Source organism: Homalodisca vitripennis, chromosome X (assembly GCF_021130785.1).
Source record: "Homalodisca vitripennis isolate AUS2020 chromosome X, UT_GWSS_2.1, whole genome shotgun sequence".
Classification (NCBI taxonomy): Eukaryota; Metazoa; Arthropoda; class Insecta; order Hemiptera; family Cicadellidae; genus Homalodisca; species Homalodisca vitripennis.
This window is the reverse complement of record NC_060215.1, coordinates 149,904,909-149,921,706: the sequence shown is the minus strand read 5'-3', so window position 1 is coordinate 149,921,706 and position 16,798 is coordinate 149,904,909. Positions and strand designations below refer to the sequence as shown.

At 36.2% G+C, this 16,798-nt stretch overlaps 1 protein-coding gene across 2 annotated transcripts in view; it reads right to left on the bottom strand.

Annotated features, from left to right (window-relative positions):
- LOC124370008 overlaps positions 1-16,297 on the bottom strand; it is a 35,185-nt gene extending 18,888 nt beyond the window's left edge. Inside the window, exon 1 of one of the 2 annotated variants that reach the window (XM_046828279.1) lies at positions 16,150-16,297. The gene's annotated coding sequence lies outside the window, so the exon portion shown is untranslated. Of the gene's footprint in view, positions 1-5,838; positions 6,025-16,149 lie in introns of those variants that run through there. The other variant, XM_046828277.1, reaches the window with a different exon arrangement.
- Positions 16,298-16,798: the final 501 nt, after the last annotated feature.

The following is a 16,798-nucleotide window of genomic DNA, read 5'->3' as shown; positions in this document are numbered from 1 at the left end:
GGATACAAGAAAAGTTTTTGAGTAATGTACCTGACGATGAACTTACTGAATTGGAATTGTACATAGTAAAAATCAAAAATAACTAAGTGTTTAGACGTGGTTTATTTTTGTTTATTGTTAGATAAGTTTTAGTTGCATGAGAACGGAACGTTGAAGGAGTCAAGTCGGCAAGTACACAGGAAGGATATGCGGTAAAATATCGACCATGTCGCATGCTGGTCGCCAGGCCCTTCCCACATCGACCGACTGTAGTCTCTGACGTCAGCCAGTTCCTAGAAATGAGGAAAGCTGTTGCGGAATAGCCCGCCACCATCCTTCCAATTTCCTCGTAGTCATTATCTCCTGTGGTCTTTTTATACGAGGCTCAGAAACAGGATGTAGGCAGGCGTCGGGAAACCCAGGTCGCAAATTGCGAGAAGTACTCTCTACCGCTCGTCTCTGGCATGGTTACACTTTGGCATACATATCTTTTTCAATTTGTGTCAGAAATTTATGGGGATTTTTCCATTTGCATTTCATATACTTTTCAACTTTGGCATGCATATGTTTTTCAATTTGTATCAGAAATGTATAGGGATTTTTCATTTGCATTTCATACTTTTCAACTTTGGTCTGCATATCTTTTTCAGTTCTTATCAGAAATGTATGGGGATTTTTCATTTGCATTTCATATACTTTTCAACTTTGGTCTGCATATCTTTTTCAGTTCGTATCAGAAATGTATGGGGATTTTTCATTTGGATTTCATATACTTTTCAACTTTGGCATTCATACCTTTTTCAATTTGTATCTGAAATGTGGGTTTTTTTCATTGCATTACATACTCTTAATTCAACTTGTATTCGGAAATGTAATCAGGTGATAAGGTTTATTTAGTTTAACATGCCCAACAAATAAGTGCTTGTGGGTACAACTCTATTTCGCCCCCCCCCTTTGATGCTGTACATTGTTTTGTAAAATTGTAAATTCCAAAAACTATACATTTTATTACAGTTTTCCATTTAATTATCTTTAGTTTTCTGAAAATGAGTAAATATGCCCTTTTTGACTTTGGGTTTTTAATAGGGCTCAGAATGAAATTTATCTGTATATTTACGACCATTAAGAGCTGAGATAGCTGTCACTTGAAAAAACCAATCCCATGCCAACTGATACAGAGTTTGGAACGAATTTCTTTAGTATCGGCTAATATTGTTTGTGAATGACAGTTTGCTTCGATTTTCATCACAAATTAAAAGAAATGTTTTTACTGTTCACCTTACTTTATAGTTAGTGCAATTATTTTCAGGTGGGTGTGTGGAGTAATATCACTGGAGTTCCGTGCTTCTGCTCCTTCAATCAGGGGCGCACCTAGAGTTCAATCCAAAACCAGGATTTCCCCGGGAACCGTCTCGGGAATTCGCCATCCCCAAACCCACCCTAACCTGTTAGAAAAACACTAAAAAAATCTTCTGTCACAGTCATTTCTGTACCATTTCATTAATATATACATATATCTTGGGTGAATAATTCCAGGAACCAGATTAAGGAAGAGAGGGGAGGTTTTGCTCAAGAGTACAACAGCCATAAATGTTTAACCTTAAGATGGGAGAAAGCAAACATGGCATTATCCATTTTAGACACCTGCTACTAATGGGTATGATGAGTTGTGAAACAAGTAAAATGGTAAACAAATTTGCAATTAAAATTTTTATTCAGCTGTTGCCCCCCCTTAACCCCCCCCCCCAAAGTCCTGGAACAATATCAATCTAAACAGTACTTTGTGTAATACTACTGTATTGTTTATTTATGTCATTCTAAAGTTCAACTACTTCTAAATACTGGCAGTGGGTGACATATCCACTAAATCATGACACACACACACACACACATACTAAGTGACTGGGATTGACAACGTAGTGTAGCTAGTGTAGTGTACACACATATACACATAGCAAGTGTCACAGAATCGGGGTCACATTAGTGTTGACAAACAGACCAGGACTGTGTCAACACTGCTGTAGCAATGCCCTTCCAGTATACCTTCTCTATTATAGTGACCTTTAAATATAAAAAAGTTGTGTTGCATTTCTTTTTACTTGATAAAAATTATATTGATATAAACATTATCTTAATGCAGGGTATTCATACAATAACATTACTCCTTTATAGCAGCAAACACACTGAGTGATCCAAAAGTCCCAACTTCCCCCCCCCCCCCACCTGATGTTTCGAACAAGTCTCTGAGGATGTTTTTGATGGATTTTCCCTTTCTCCAAATGGAGAGTAGGGAAAACTTAAAACTCATAAATGGATGGAAAAAAAACTTAAACCCGCTCCCCCGAAAAAATTTAGTTTGTAAAGGTAAGTTTTAATTTTTTTAGCAGGAGCCCCAAAAATGTGACTCCTCGTTTTGAAGATCTTGATAAAAGAATGAGAACTGTAAAAATTAGGACTCTCCAAATTCTCAACATTCATCACAGCACCGAACTGAAGTTGGACTTCAAACTTTTTTGGAATTGTACCCATTTTTGAAAGATTCATCAGGAGTGTGGTTTTTGTGCCATTGGTTTTGCCTGTTTTGAGGTAACACCTGATGGCCCTTTTAAAGTTCCCCACAACCCCTATTTTCAGCAGAAACGGGTAATTTTGAGTTTGGGTAATCACAGTTCGTAAATCTGTACGCAAGTTTTCCACATAGTATTATTTGTAGATCACTGTGATTTTCAAAAAAAGATAACAAAATGGGATAAGATTAAAGAGTAAAAATTTTCTGATTGATTTTTGAGTTTTTTATAAATGTAGAACGGTTTTAAAACTCAATTCATGTAGTTGTATAAAATTGGACAGTTTGATCACAAAAAGCAATTAGAAAAAAATAAAAAAGAAAGAATATTGAACTGAACTGAACTTAATTTCATCCTTTAGCAATCAAAATACTGTTGTACATCGCTTAATTATGAAATAGATATATTTTCCACTACAGTTTGATGATGTAACATCTAACATTTGTTATCGTTTATCTCAACACAAAAAGCTGATATGACGGACTAACCAAACAGAATGAAGGCTAACCATCCCAAGATAGGCTATATGTCATTTACACCAATGTCAAGAGCCCACTTCACAGATAGTGCCTGAGTGCCTGCCTTCCTAGCAAGGGGAGGGAGTGTTTTTAAACCCTTTCACCACATAAGTAGACCCCATCTCAAATGTGAAAGATAATTAGAAATGGAATATTTCAATAGTTGATCTAGAATGTGGGAGTAATTGTGTGGCAAACTTAAGAAATATGGTTGTTTTTAAAAATTTTGTCTAATATTTATTGGTGACTTGAAGCATTCGTCATAAAACTCATATGGGTAGACAATAATTATAACAGTAGATTGGGTTATTTCCCAAGTCATGGGTCTTTTACAAAAATTTAATTTGGGACCACCTGCAGACATGGTATTGATGAACATTTTTGAACATATTTTTTGAACATTAAAAAATACAGTTTTAAGTCCATTACTTTGAATGAATGTGGGAATTTTTAGAAAGTGAGAAAAGATGGTGGCCCAAAGTACACCAGCACATATCCGGGAATGCCTTTATATCAAAATCTACAAAAACACAAAGTCTTGCAATGCCTTTCTCTGAAAGCCACATCATAAACTGACTCATAACCTTCAAGCATATGCCTCACAATGCCTTTTTCACAGTCATCCCTCATCACTATCATTACAGTGGATTCTGGACTGGTACTGGAACTATGAGATAATTGTATCACTATCATTACAGTGGATCCTGGACTGGTACTGGAACTATGAGATTATTGTATCACTATCATTACAGTGGATTCTGGACTGGTACTGGAACTATGAGATAATTGTATCACTGTCATTACAGTGGATCCTGGACTGGCACTGGAACTATGAGATAATTGTATCACTATCATTACAGTGGATCCTGGACTGGTACTGGAACTATGAGATTATTGTATCACTATCATTACAGTGGATCCTGGACTGGCACTGGAACTATGAGATAATTGTAACACTACCTGAACTTCATTTCACCTTCCATTCTGTACAGCAATGAAATCTGACACGTCACAGTTAATTAAGGAGCGAAACCAGACAGAACTGACATTGAAACAATGCAAAGAGTTTGTTTTGAACAATCTTCGTCTTCACCTTTTTTGGATCTCTTCAGAAAACTGTGGATTCCAGGAATCAAGTCTGTGACAGTGTCACATTTAAAAAGCTGCACTTAGTGAAAAGTGGAAAGTAAAATAAAATGAACATTCACATTGAATCAACCCTTCCCCACTTAGCTAAGTTTTGTATGCAACCAGAGACTATATTATTTGTTATTTTGGCACCTATTTCCCACATGTGTATTGATCACTTTTAAAATTTGTAGCAATGTTTTTATTATACTTTTGCTTATCCACCATTTTAATCTCCAGTCTAACTTTTTAAATGTTTCAATATTTTTGATACTTTATGTTTTTATGTTGTTGTATGTGTCATGAATGACACTAATACTGAAACCAAACAATACTATATCCATACATTGTATAGTAGTTAATAACATATTATTAAAATTATATATTTTATAGTCATATTCATAGTCAAACCACCAGAATAGCTTCACTACAATAAAACTAAATACTAATATTAATTTAAAAATATAAATAAAAGATGGTAACATCATTTCATTCAAATGATAAAACTTACATCTTAACAATGTATCTTCAATTCTTATTGTATTTTTGTATTGAAATATTCCTCAAAAAATATAGAGGTAAATTAGTTAAATATTCTTTACTTCTTTTTTTTATTTTAACTGATCTGTTTCCAACATAAATATATGTTTAAAACATGTAAATTTCCTTACCAAAAATGGACAATTCATAAAAATTATTAATTACTGAAGCAAACTATATGTAATCGGATAAAAACTCATTTCTTCTAAATAAAATGTATTATTGGTGTTGTTTTTGAGTACTCTTTGGAGATGTTTTTAATTTAAATTTTACAAATGTTTATCGAGGTAATTTGACATGTTTGTTTTATATGTAACCATTACTCTTTTTTTAGCTATAAAATAAAATCTGTTATACACTTTACAAAAAATCATTCTTGGTACCAAATCACATTCTATTTTCTCTGAAGACCGATACAGAATTTCAATTTTGATTATGTATTTATTGCATTGTTCATAAAACAATATGTTCAAGTTTAGTTAGATAATAGACCAACCATACTTATTTTTCTAAAAATACAAAAGTTCAACAGCATAGTAAGGAGGAGGAAAATATGTATCATTTATAAAAATATGTTTCAATTCAGACTACACCTAGCCAAATAAAAACAGTATGCAAACTGTGCAAGACTTTAAAATAGCAAATTGTAGTATTAAATAGTGAAGTATATATTGTGAAAAAACTTTGTTGCCAACTTTAGAAGTTTTCAGCAAGTGATAATAAGTTAGGTTTCAATACTACTTTCACTTTTAATTTTCTACAATTTTAATAAAGAGGAAAGGGAAATAAAAGTGGAATTAAACTGATAAGATCATATTATCCATTTGTATACCTAAGTATATAACTATAACTTACAAGTAAAAATTAATTAAAGTTGTTGATAACTTTAAAAGTCCATGAAAAATTATCTTTATGTAACATGATGTTTTTAAATCATTCTTCACTTAAAACTAAGTTTATAAAATGAGTAAATCCGAAGTTTCACAAAATGAAACTTTTAAAACTCCTTCTGCTCAGGGCCAGACCACCCTTCGGGGGCCCCAGCTGTATGCCCTGTGGCGGAAAGACCGATTGCGCAATGTACCAAACTGTCAAATTTTACTTACCGAACCTGGCAGAAAAGTGTACTGGGCGTTTACGGACTCGAAACGAAAAATCTGGTACAAAAAAACCGAACTGGGATCTGTGACGATGGATCGCCAAGTTGTGATTTAACTTTAACTGACGGATCGATATAGGACACCAACCACGTACGTATTCAACAGCTGGGCGTCTTCGTGAAACTGGCGCTCTGCCTCACAAACACCGGTAGTAACGTCGAGCGCCGCAACACACGGGAGTCTTCTGCGCATGCGCGAGCCGCTCAAGAGCGGTGATGTCATTTTCCACCAATCGGAAGGCGCGGTGCTTCTCTGCATTTCTGCATGGAGGGAGAAAACGCTCGCGGCTAGGGAAATGTCGGGGACATCGCAAGGGAAATTCTAGACGGGTGAAATCGAGGCCTCGTGAAAAAGGAGCGCCAAAGAGAGCAAACACTTGATGTAAACTTACATCTTCGTAATGGGCAGAAAGTTAAAACTATTGACAGTGTCTTCTTAGGCTTAATTAATTGGGTTTATGTTGTCCAGGGGTGTACCCTCGAATTCATTTCGGGGATATTAAAAGGGGTGATTATAATATTTGAATTATTTCTGCAATACACAGTACCTATATATTGTTGGGTTTTATTTTTTATGGACGAAAATACAATACCAAATTTTATTGACAGCTAAAAACACTAAAATAAGATTCAAACTAATTACTATTGTATGTGGTAAATTGTTTCAACATTTCGGGGGAATTCGTCTTCCACGCCTTCTCCCGATTGCGCTCTTTGTTTCCTTTATAATTAGGTCAATGTGTCTCATGCCATTTGGATGGCTAAAACCGGCTTTGCGAAATTTTGCGGACGAAATAAACTGAATAAGTTACGTTTTGTGTAAAAAATATGGCATCAGTTTCAACTCTTCAATTCGTCTGAAAAACCTACACTGGTAAAAGGATTTGGATAATTACAAAACAATTCGGATACAGGTCTACACAGAACGGTTTCCCATACATGTCTACCGCGCCTGTTCAAAGTATAAGGACACTAGCAAAATACTAATACATATACTCTAGTATTTTGGGGACGGGGGCTTTTTTGTACAAATTTTAAATAGAATTTTAGGCCCTGAATTAACTTATTTAGTCAGTTACTTGTTGAACCCTATATGATATGGGTTAAACACCAACCAGGGGTGGATCCACAGTTAGGGTCCCGGGGATCCTAATTTCGTTGAACATATATTTTATGATCGTAAAGAAATACAAAAGCAAATTGGGAAATTCCAGTTCAATCATGAAATGACTTTGACAATGACAGTTTAAAATTCGATTTTTCTTGTGAGTGCTTTTAGAACCCACCGGCACTTATCTCCCCAATCGTCCTTTAAAAACGCCCACATTGTCGGGGTGCCCAAATTTCATTTTTTCACCCTACGAAGACTTAGACTGCACCGACCATACCCTGAGCCGAAACATCTACTTGCGGCAAAACTGTGGGAACCAATAAGTAACATTCACGGGAATTATTATAACTTTTACTTAGTTCTGCACTTCACTTTCCTTTGGTCTCGCTCAAAAACGTAAATCGCGGCAAATTGTCTCGTTGAAGTGTTCGTTGGTAGGTCAAGTACGGGGAAGACACCCGTACTGCCGGGATCGATAAGAGTTTACTTCAAATGGAGGACAATTAAAAGATAGCAGAATAGATAGTGTGGCTAGCTCACATGTACCAGCGGTGTGTACTGTTCAGAAGCGTACCCGGAGATTGTTTGTTTATTTTAACCCATTTCAGCGTACTCAAGTTTTCCCAAATATGTTCAAACGTCCTTGGAATCGTTTTGGGAAACCGTAACAGGAATATGTTTAGTTTAGAGTGTTCAAGCTTCAAAAACATCATTGCAAAATTAAAATTAAGAGAGTCGTGTAGGCCAGTTTTCAAAAGATTCCAATTGTTGACTCTACATTGCCAAGTCTCTACAATTTAGAAACAACGTCATATCGTATGCTTAAATGCACCTTGACCAACGGACAGGATGTTCACTCGTACGAGACAAGAGGCAGAGAAAACTACCGCACCACGAGACACAGGACGGTAGTTCATGAACGTTTGCCCTCATCAACAGCTTGCGAAATGAAATTAAAAATTCGCCTACGCTTAAAGCATTTAAAACTCGTTTGAAACGCCGTGTAGTGTCGAACGCGTTTTATAGTGTGAACGAATTTATGACGTATAACTGGGAGACCGCACAATCAGAAGAATTACTCTCGAATTGAGGGGGAGGGGGAGAATTGGCGATGTATGGAGCAGAGTGAGTGTCAAAATGTATGTATAAATTAGAGTTCGATGTAGCATGTGTGTCAAAATTATTAGACACTTGACGGTTGGTATACAAATCTACATGTTGTCTCCGCAATAAATATTTGACTACTGACTATTAACTATAAATTGCGGGAAGGTCTATTACAACCACCTGCTCGACCATTTTCGTCTTTTCACCCCTTTTTACATAATCAATATATATGTGATTGGTGGATCCAAAATATTTTACTGTATCCGACTCATACCACAGTATTGAAAAGGAAGAGCCTCTTCACGGCAACTGATACCAATAATTTACAGTACAAATCACTATATAATTCCTGCATCTTCTCGAACAAAGTTCAAGTCCTATTATCATTTATAAACCTAGTACTGTATCAATCACAAGTTGGACAGCTAACACAGTTTCCGATTTTATCACAACATATAGCTTTCAAAAATTACTTAGGCTGGTAAAATCAATATTATTGTAGTTATTTTATATATGTTATTATTAAAAATAACTATAACAAAGCAACTTTTCAATAGTTTATTTACGTAGGTCTGATTTAGGCCTAAATGCGTTACAACATTTCTGTTATGACTCACCAAATAAATTTAAATAGTACACTACGTATTACCTAACTTAATTAGGTTAAAATGTAATATTTCGAACATAATGCGTAGTTTGAACGTCATATGTAATAGTCTACACTAGGTTGCTCTGCCTTGTTTTGAGACCTTGTCTAAAACATCGTAGTACACTCAATTGCGCACACGATGGCACAGCGTGGACACCTCTTCACTTAGATTAGATAGATGGCTTCTGGGTCAACCAGACAGACCTCTTTTGTAATGTAGGTGTGTCTGATGTCGAATCGATGCAGGGTTTATTTTGAAAGTATTCGTCTCTTTATACGGACGTGGGCTCCAGATTCCAGGAGTAAAGTCTGTCATAGAGTCAGATTTTAGACGCTGAAATAGGCGGGAGGTAAATTGGATCTAAATTCAACTTTGACTTTGGAGTATTAATCACCATTTCCAGCAATTTTAAACTTGTGTCTTTGAATTTGACACGTGAAGAAGAGGAAAGATGTCAGCCCTCGAAACGTCCTGTTCTGTTATTGTAAGATAGGGATGGAAAATGCCCGTAATCCTTTTATTCCTTCAGGTCTGTGATACAAAAGACAGAAATATTCCTGAGGACAGAACGACCTGCTGAGAACGGCCTGCTGAGAACAGTCAGTAGATAAACCAAGAGCGGAAATTTGTAAAAAAGTTAAGTAAAGGAAGTCTTACTTTTACTAGGCAAAGTTAAAGCTAAGAAGCCCTCTCTAACACTTAACCTGGGGACCAACGGCTTAAAGGTGACTTCCAAACCACCACCAATGGCCGGGCAGGCGGGCTGCTTACAAGGACAGGATCGCTCAGCGGTCAGCTCTCCAAGCAGCGGTCACGCTCGCTCGACGTAGCTTGATTCTGTTATCTCGCGATAACCGCCGTACCCACTACACTGCGCCACTGGCGTAGTCGATTTATTCTATGCCATTATCGAACATAGTTCGTCTGAATCTTATACAGTTGACTACATAGAACCTAACACTAGTTCAGTAAAACGTAGAAGATTGTTTTTTTTTAAATCATAAAAATTATAAAATTAATGAAGTTATAGTGTCATTAACAATAAAGGTAGAGGTTGTGATCGTTTGCCTCACGCAGTGACGTATCTAGCCTTTGAACTTTTGGGGGCTATATTCATAAACTTATATTTTACGGAGGGGGTATCGACCTCGTCCTTTTTTAATGTTACGCATTAAAGATACAGGATGTTTGAGAAAACATCGAATAAAAGTCTAGAAATGCGAAAAAGGATCTGATTGCCCCAAAACGGTACTAAACAAAACGGCCTTTTCTACCTGTTGTACTTGCCAATGTCCCTCTTACCCTATGTTGCGACGCATAACGTGAACTAACGAAAACATTCCTTAATCCTTTTTCCTAATCCCTTTACCAAATCTTAAATGGCTGGTGATAGATTCTCGGAAAGTCTCTGATTTTCGTTTTAGCTGTAACTAAAATTCCTAGGCTCAATACGCTCAAGTTGTAGGAGTATTAACAAATCAGGTAATGGATAATGATTGAATTTTATGTATATCTACAAATTTGTATGAGCATAAATTATATCTTATTACGAATCTGAGCGAACATTGTAATGCACGAGACTAAATTACGAGTACCGTGACTGAGCCAGCGACTACCAGGGTTTGATTGCCGCTGTGCCAAACGAAACGTAGAATTTCATACTAAGTTATGTAGAATTTACCATGTCAGATAATTTTACCATCTGTGAAGTGCTGTTTGGGGGCCCGTCTTCCTCCTTCATACGCCACTGGCCTCAGTTCATGACGTATTCTACCATAACCTTGACAGAAATTAAACTCTGAGTGCTTTAAATTCTTAAGTTCTATTTTTGAAACACAGGCCACAGATCAGTGACAGAAGTAGACACAACCAGTGGTGGATTAAGAGAGGAGGAGTCCCAGTGGTTATGACCTCTCCCAAAATATTTTCCTATTATATATATATATATCTTTTTGTTTTATTTTCAAACAAAAGTAAATTTTAGACTCTAAAATACGTAGACGTGTGTTTTAATACGAGTATTTTTACATTTTTCAAGGGAGGGCGCTTAACTCTTCATTCCAGGGGTTGTCCATAATCTCTAGCTTCTCTAGTTGTGACCTCTTCCCCAAAATTCCTGCTAAATCCGCCCCTGAACGCAACACGTCAGGAAGTGTGCTTGCAAGCGTCCGTTTTTCTGTAACTTAATAACCATAATTGTAAGCGGATGACTTTGGTGGCAAGAGTTTTTATCAAACAATCCGCCATTTGACTGTTAACAGGAAGTAAGCTAACGAGCAGATGGTGTGTCGGTTGGATTACGTGCGTTTGCCGCGCAAATGATCTTTTTGTTCGCATTTCCTTTTTCCGCACGATTTCTAGTTCGGTTTCTACATTACCAACAGCATAAACGAAAACAAATGGAGATAATAATAAATACCATTCTTCGGCTTTTAGTTGCGACGCTTTAAAACATTCTTGGAAAAGATGTTCGTAACAGCCCCTTAAGATGTTTGTTGTGAAAACAGGAAAAACATGAAACTCTTTTTTGATAAATCCATGAGTGGGAGGTATTTGAAGAAAATTTTAAGGGAACGTATAATTTAGCCCGTAGAAAAACGATTGATGAGAAGAATCTGAATTTTTTATATCATGTATATGGAAAATGACGAAAGGATTGACGTGTTTTTATTCATAGAAATTTAGTTCCTTAAGGAAACGTTTTACAACAAAAACATGTAATTTCTAATTTAATTAAAAAAATAATTCGTATAAGCCAAAACATTATGTTATTCATGTAAATACTGTAAAATATTCACATTTTTATATTAAGCCGTTTGTATTAGGGTCTAAACAATCGCCTAAATTTCTCGTGAAGTGATAAAACATATTTTTTCATTTTATGTCTTCAGGAAAGTCGCCGTAAAGAAATGTCACTTTAGAATTTTGTTCAAATCATCCCAATGAAAAATGGATTGCACCACCATAACAGAGAGCCAGCCCAGCCAACAGGATTGTGAAAAAGAGGTTAGAAGATAAGGATTGGATGATGACAGGACACTTCCAGGTAAGCTTGCAGGTAACTTGATAGGCTAAGTACAGATAAAGGAGATAAGGAGACCCAAAGTCGCCAGCTTCACTCTCTTATCTTGTTATTGCTCGACACTGATATAACTATCACTGAAGTGTCTCACTGTTGGTTTTTAGTGAGTCTCGCTAAATAACTATGGACTACCATATGAACATTGTTACCATTTGGTAGTTTTAACCCTTTCTCTAGCTCTCCCATCTCGACTCCATGAAAACCATCACGATGGATAACTCGTTATTGGGGAAAGTATCTACCGATTTCAAGAAAAAACTAATTGGCCTCTCGTTTGCAAACGACGTTCCCAATTTCCAAAATCAATGTTATAATCCGCATGAAAGTCGCTAATGTTTATTTGGCTTTTTAGTTTTAGGGTCAATCACTCATTTTCGTGAAACGATAATAGTTACCATTTAAAACGGGTTAAGATAATTTTAAAATAAAGCTCAGAAGCATTCGTACGTACCAGTTGAATTTTTTAAAAACGACATTTCATGTAAAAAGACAGACAGACAAGAACATATCTAAGAACAGACTTATCGGATTACGTTAGAACGAAAGGGGCATGCTCAGGAGGCGGTCTAATTCAGGAACACTTTGCATACGGATATAGCAATATCGATTGCGTGCAATTGTGGTCTAATAGACCGGTCACGAAGTTAAAGTTTGGGAATAAAGCCAGAATTGGGCCTGGCGCCACCAGTATCGGTTGTCGCACTCTGTTACGTCCTCAACTACTATGGGAGAAAGGGGCGTATATAGAAAATTACTTTGGGGGGGGAGCTAACACACTGGGTGGTTTTGGAGGTATAAAACATCCTCCAAAATAGGGGCTTGGGATTCTTACCAAAAGGAAATTGTTGAGCTTTAAGACCTCATAGGTGTGTTCTAGCTTATAACAAACTATTCGGTGCAATTCTTAATTCTTCTTTCAAAGTTTCGGGGGGCTGGTACCCCTTTTAAATACGTCTATGATAGGGGATGAACCAGGTTCTTGTGACTTTCGAGGGTGGGCGGAGGGGGCACGATTGCACTGACCGCGAATTAACAAGACCACAAAATATTTCTAGTTTTAATAAATGTGTTAAAATGTGGGGACCGTCTATTTTGCACTCTGGAGCAAAACTCTGCAGACTAATCCATTTTTTTTACGAAACTTGGCAAATCGCCTTTGAATACGTACAACTTATACAGGCTGTCAAAAAGTTGGGGAAGTATTTAAAGGTATGGTTTAATAAGTACAAATAAACAAAGTAGTTCCTCTTAACACTATGGTCTACTACACTTCGCTGTCAAAATATTGACATGATGATAACACATTATTTATCATTTTTTTTATAAGCTATCTTTTATTTAACTTGACAATATTTTCTCTTCTTTACGGGTTTAATGAAATTTGAATTTCAAAAACCTTTGAACCGTTACTGATAATTTTTTTTATTAAACCCCATATAGTTAGGCCATAACTTAAATCGTTTCTGAATTATGAACTTGTAATAAAAACACTGACAGAAAAGCAAACACTGAACGAAGCGAAATAAGCCATAATCTTAATGGGCCGCTTCTACTTTTTTAAACTTTTGAAACATATCACAAAATATTCGCCATTTGTTTTGAACATCTGTTGCCTTTCTTCGGTTTGTCAAAGTAATCGTTTGACAGGAGAAAACATCTACAAACTAGTCGCAGTATTTCATTATAAAAAAAACTAAGTAATACGACTCAAATATTATTAATACCGAAAGGTGAAAACTGTTCTTCTACGTTTACTTAGTAGTCGTAACACCGTTTGAAGAATATTTTCTTCTTACTTAATATATTCAAACTCTTTAATGGACCAACTGACCCAATATGATATACATAAATCACCATTTAATTTAAATTACAGGTGATATGCATAAAGCAATCTATTTGAAATCATATTTACAAGGATGACAGTTTGTACAACATTAACCAAAGCATCCCTTTAAGCAGATATTATAAGCGGTTTGAATACCCAGGAGGGTTCACTTATGGCTGGTTTATACTTTCCAGTTGAACCCACACTGGGCACAGCAAAAACCAATGTGCCACTTAAATCTGGGAAACCTTATAGATGTCCAGGAGCAGCACATCACTAACCGCAAATTTCAAGATTAGGGGGCGCAAGGGTAATCCAATAGGTCTAGTCTACTGCGGAAGATGACTGTTGGAGTTGGTGGAGTTTGTTCCCTAAGAGTCAAAGGTTCTTGCCAGCCTAGACATAAGAGTGTGCCACCCCTGCCTGCTTTGACTGGCTGGAGAGGCTGGTTCAGAGCTGGCTTCCCCTTCTTCCGAGGGGTCCTCGGATTAGGGGAACTGAGATTAATGCCCTAAATTCTTCCTCGTGGATCTCCAGTTTAGATACTGCAATTTAGCAATAGCTTGTTTTATTAAAACTGAATTTAACAAAATGAATAAATAAAATGTTAGGACAAGCAATGTAAAAAATATAGCAGTAGCAAAAATCCGATTCTGAGCTTTGGCACCTCATTAACAGAACGAAAAATAACACAAATGTGTTACTGTTAATGTAAATATATTGCAATGGAATTATCAATTTAACTTATTAACACCATGTCCACAAACGATTAAATGATCAGTAAGATAGAAAGAAATTAATCACACCCATAAGAAAATCACTGACAATAAAAACTCTAATACCCGAAGTAATAAGCACTTCCGAAGAGAGGGGGCAGGCTTTGGGAGTGGCTAGCCTCCTAGCTCACGGGGTTCAAGAAACCCCCTTCCCCCGTAATGTTTAATTAGAAATAACTGTTTGTCCCTTGTGACAGAATGAACAAGTCTGAAGGTGATTGAGTTTGGAACTCTCACACAATTGCAAAAACGTCAAAGTACAGTCTCAGTTAACATAAGAAACACTGCTTTTCAAATATAAATAACTGTAATCACTGACATATATTATTTATAAAACATTAACTTTAAATGCCTCTTGATACTGAAAGATAATATCTTCAATGCACGATTGAAATACTTTAGCAATGCCGTAACTAAGAAGATTACTGTGGCCAGTTACGAAGAACAATAGACGATCCAGTATGTCCACCTGTACTTAGTTACGCAGAACAATAGACGACCTAGTATGTCCACATGTTCTTAGTTACACAGAACAATAGACGATCCAGTATGGCCACCTTACTTAGTTATGCAGAACAATAGATGATCCAGTATGGCCACCTGTACTTAGTTACGCAGAACAATAGACGACCTAGTATGTCAACATGTTCTTAGTTACACAGAACAATAGACGATCCAGTATGGCCACCTGTACTTAGTTACGCAGAACAATATACGATCCACAGTCTCAGTTAACATAAGAAACACTGCTTTTCAAATATAAAATAGCTTTAATCACTGACATAGCCTATATTATTTATAAAACATTAACTTTAAATGCCTCTTGATACTGAAAGATAATATCTTCAATGCACGATTGAAATATTTAACAATGCCGTAACTAAGAAGATTACTGTGGCCAGTTACGAAGAACAATAGACGATCCAGTATGGCCACCTGTACTTAGTTACGCAGAACAATAGACGATCCAGTATGACCACCTTGTACTTAGTTATGCAGAACAATAGACAGCCAATATTGGCCACCTGTATTGGTACACTACCAAATCATTACGTAAGTACAAAATTAGTAAGCACAGCAAAAACACATTTAAAACAAAAATCCAGTTCCTGGTATATTGTTTAGTATGTCCCCCAAATTACCACTTTGTTGAGTTTTAAACCAAAAAGGTTTTCATCACATACTGTTTTCGTGGTAAACACAAGCTTTAAATAAACCCAGTAAACCGAATAGTTTACTGTATGTAAGTGACGCCGATAGGTGATTACTAAGTTTCTTCAAAATCGGATGTATCTAAAGTACACCCACTATGCAGAGTTTTGGCAGTCTACAAGGTTTGACGGTGATTTTCGTTAAAAACAGACACTTAAAATAAACTTGTAAGGATGAATTTTGTATTTTAAGTAAACAAAACTTATAAAAGGCGATTACCAAATTTTTATACAAATCGTGTTAATCTAAGTACCTTGTCTGCAGAGTTTTGTTGCCGTCTGCAAAATACCACAAAATAGACGGTCCTCAAAATTTTCTGCAGTACAGTTTGTAAAAATGAGAATTTACTGTAATGTAACGAGCATATCTACTATTTTTGTTTTATCTGGCCTTATTCTCAATTACATAAGAACTATTAAAAATAATCTGAGGTCTTCGCAAAGTCGCAAATTTATTTTAAAATACAAATGACGCAACCAAATGGTCTGTACTTACATGACGATGTGGAGAATAGTAGATAACGATAGAAAAGAAGAACGGAACAGTAAAAGTAGCCGACAATGAACTTGAAACAAGGACAGCGTGATTCTCGAGCCTTGCTGCTGCCTGCCGATGTGGGAACTACGCGAAACTGTGATCACAGTGACACAAGCCAAGATAAATATCGATAGTGCTATCGACTTCAACAATCGAACTGCATATCGATAGTAAAATCAGTCGATCATCGGTTTCTCGGCAATCTGGAGCCTCTAATCATTTTCATTATTTCAAATACGCCTTGATGAGTTATAATAACCACAAATAACCATAATAATAATAATTAAAATGAAAAAGGTAGAACCAATTTTAAATAATATAATAATAAGTGAGCAATAAATCTAGTTTAAATCGTTCAATGAACTCTGATATCTTTGATTCGTTGCCAATAGCGTCATCCACTGGCAAGTAGGTCACGAACTATCAAGGTCAGCCGAGGTTTTGTATATCTAGATTAAATGAGAACGTATTTTATAACAAAAATGGTGTATCTGGACCCATTTACTTTGTTTAAAACATTTCAAAATAAAATTGTTCTGGTCCTGTGGAAAAAGTACGCCCAAATGCCTTCTTTATAGGAGTCTGTAACATTTAGTTCGTCCTGTAG